The sequence below is a fragment of the Eumetopias jubatus genome, unplaced genomic scaffold, assembly GCF_037043125.1.
Source record: "Eumetopias jubatus isolate StellerSeaLion01/CBP00866 unplaced genomic scaffold, mEumJub1_p1.0 scaffold_10, whole genome shotgun sequence".
Taxonomy (NCBI): Eukaryota; Metazoa; Chordata; class Mammalia; order Carnivora; family Otariidae; genus Eumetopias; species Eumetopias jubatus.
The window spans coordinates 97,477,488-97,481,091 of record NW_028274816.1 but is presented as its reverse complement, the minus strand read 5'-3'; positions in this window follow the sequence as shown (position 1 = coordinate 97,481,091).

The window sequence follows — 3,604 nt, the reverse complement described above, 5'->3', positions numbered from 1 at the left end:
AGTGGCTATTTCTGAATCCCCTAAATGTGAGAAGTAAAATTCTATCTTGCTTAGGCCACTATTATTTAGGGATTTTCTGTTACTGGTAAAAGAATCTAATAGTAACCAATATACTCTTGGTGCTACTTGCGGGGGGGGGGGGGTCTGTGAAACCAACTAATACAGAAACTAACTCGTCAATAAATTCAGTACTAAAACCCACAAGTGTTCAATATTTGTGAAGCATCCACAATCTGTTGATCAACACACAGACTGAAACCGTTATAATCCTTACACATTAGAAGTTGATGGTTTATGAATAGGTGGTAAACGGGCTGAGTCCCTTAATAGAGATGACTGTAAACAGTGCGGGGGGTGGGGAAGTAGGGAATGGAGGGTGGGGTGTTTACAAAAAAAAGGACATGGTCTCAGCACTCAGATTATGTATAGACTATTATGGGAGATAATCCACATACATGTTAAAAGTACTAAAGAATACCTACAGAGCAGGATTTAAGATACAAACAGGCACAATAGTATCTCTGAAGGAATTAATTATTTTAGCATTTATTGAGCACTACATATACATTTTTGAATTATCACAATCCTGAAAGAATGAGAAAATTGGGGCTTAGAGAGCCTAAGAAGTTTGCTCCACTGCATACAGTAATTCAGATAATTGGCTGAATAATTGAATTTGAATAGATCTGTCTCTAAAGCCCATGCTGTTCACCACAATGTTAACGGAGATCCACCAACAATGAATCAATTAATGTGAATAAATTTACCTCTGCGTAAAGAACATATACCTCAAATCGTGGGCTTTCCGGGGAAAATATTGCAGAACGCTCTTTGCTTGACAGAACACTTACAGTTTAGTTTAGCAAACCTTAAAAATGATTAATTTCACTGAATTGGATTCCTAAATTTTAGTGACATAATAATCGGGGAAAGCCATGAAAAATCGCTTTGTGTCTTTTACCAATATCATCTGGTCTGCAGGATGCACACACACAAGCAGCTGATTTCCAAAGAAAAACAAAGTATCTCTTCCCAAAGGAAGGGTTAGCCTTCTGAAAGGCAGCCTGGAACAAATTTCAGCAAAGTAGTGGAACAAGGGACCTTGCGCAGAAGTCCGTTATATAGTAGAAACCAAGAAGGATGGAATGTTTTATAAGGGAGGGCAGGAAGTATTCAAAGGATGGATAGAAGAGAAGATTGAAAAGCGGTCAGACTAGGGCGGGACAGCGCAACAGAGAATGAGGAGAGCAGCAGGAAGGGGAGGGAGTGCAGGATGGAGGGCGAAACTGAGGTGCCCAGAGGAGAGTCCGCGGGGAGCAGCCCTTCCATTCGGGTCCAGGCCGCCGAGCCCGGCCGGGTGAGGTCACAGGCCCTTGTGAGGTGGGGTAGAGCGGCGGGGCCGTAATGCTGCCCAGTCGGTTCGGAGGCGGCGGCGAGCTCAGCCGCTCCCCGCGGCCCCGGAGCCCCTGCACCGCGGCGGCGGCGGTGGTAGAGGAAACAGCGGCAGTCCGGCTCCCGCACTCGACCAGCGCCCAGGGCTCGGTGGGCGGAGGGTCGGCCTCGGTCAGGTGACCTGGGGGCGGGGCCTCGCCGCGTGGGAGTCCCGGAAGGCGGTGGAGAGAGGACGCGCGGCTGCGCGAGGGACTGTGGGGCTTGCGGCAAGGACATACTGATCCCGGAGGACTAGGGCCTTCGGGCCGTGAGGCGGGAGGAGGGAGACACCCCTGGGAGCCCCAGGGGGTCCACGGTGGGACCCTCAGGGGACAGAGGTGGGGAAGCAAGACTTGTTGAGAGAGTAGAGCCTCGGATATTGAGGGAGGAGCGCGAAGCACGGTGCGAGGGACAAAGTAGAACAGTTATGGCGATGGAGGAAGGTTCCAGAAGGGGCAGCGAGGTGACTGGCCCAGACAGTAAAGGAGCAGAAGGGTGACGGGGTTGGGTCTGTCGGTGCCTCGGAAATGGTGGTGGTTCTAGAAGGGCGGAGGTCATTGTGGTTGGGAAGCTGCCCCGCTCCTTCAGCATACACTTAAACGTGTTAGAGCCCTTGTTTTCATCTGGTGGGTAGTTTAACTTGTTTGCATGTCTACTTACTTTCTTCCCTAGAAGTCTAAACAAGCAGGGCCTATTGGAATGTTCCACAGCACAGGTTCTTGCATGAAGTGGAAGTTCACTCAATATTTGTTAAAGATGGTAATTGGGGGTGATGCGTGTCATGTTTGAACTTTAAGGGCTGCAGGTGCGGTGAAGAGATGTATGCAGTTGCTTTAATGGACGTTTGCGGTCAGCATAGCAAGGGAAGAGTGAGTGAGTGAGGGGGCGACTTGTGAGGGAAGCCAAACGGAAGGAAAGAGTAGGAAGATTTCATGTAACAATAAATCCCCCTTAACTTTATTTATTTTAAAATCTGTTTATTTATGTATTTAAATTCCAATATAGATAACGTATAGTGTTAGTTTCAGGTGTACGATATAGTGATTTAACAATTCTATACATTACTCGGTGCCCATTAGGATAAGTATACTCTTAATCCCCATCACCTATGTCACCCATTGCCCCAGCCACCTCCCCTCTGGTAACCTTAGTTCTCTGTAGTTAAGAGTCTATTTTTTGGTTTGTCTCTTTTTTCTTTGTTCGTTTTCTTTCTTTCTTAAATTCCACAGATGGTGAAATCATGTGGTATTTGTCTTTCTCTGACTTATTTCACTTACCATTATACTCTCTAGCTCTATCCATGTTGTTGCAAATGGCAAGATTTCATTCTTTTTTTTTATGCCTGAGTAATATTCCATTGTGTTTGTGTGTGTGTGTGTGTGTGTGTGTGTGTATCTTCTTTATCCATTTATCTATTGATGGACACTTCGGCCACTTCTATAATTTGGCTATTGTAAATAATGCTGCAGTAAACATAGGGGTGCATATATCTTTTTGAATTAGTGTTTTTGTATTCTTTGGGTAAATATCCAGTAGTGTGTTACTGGTACTTCTATTTTTAACTTTTTTTTTATAAAGTTTTTATTTATTTGACAGTGAGAGAGGGAACACAAGTAGGCAGAGTGGAGGAGGGAGAAGCAGGTTTCCCGCTGAGCAGGGAGCCCAATGTGGGGCTCCATCCCAGGACCCGGGATCATGATCATGACCTGAGCTGAAGGCAGACGTTTAACCGACTGAGCCACCCAGGCGCCCCTTATTTTTAACTTTTTAAGGAACCGCCATACTGTTTTCCCCAGGGGCTGCACCAGTTTGCATTCCCACCAGCAGTGCACAAGGATTCCTTTTTCTCCATGTCCTTGCGAACACTTGTTTCTTGTGTTTTTGAATTTAGCCATTCTGACAGGTGTGAGATGATATCTTATTGTGGTTTTGATTTGCATTTCCCTTATGATTAGTGATGTTGAGCATCTTTTCATGTGTCCTTTGGCCATCTGTATGTCTTCTTCCCCTAACTGTAACATATATCTATTAAATTATAAAATTTTGAAAATTCTATACTTTGCCAAGAATTGGAAAACCCTTTTTGTAATAATATGATAGCTTGATCTACATAGGGACTGAATCAATATGATACTTTAAAAGGTACTTGTGATGTATCAGAGGGTTTTGAATT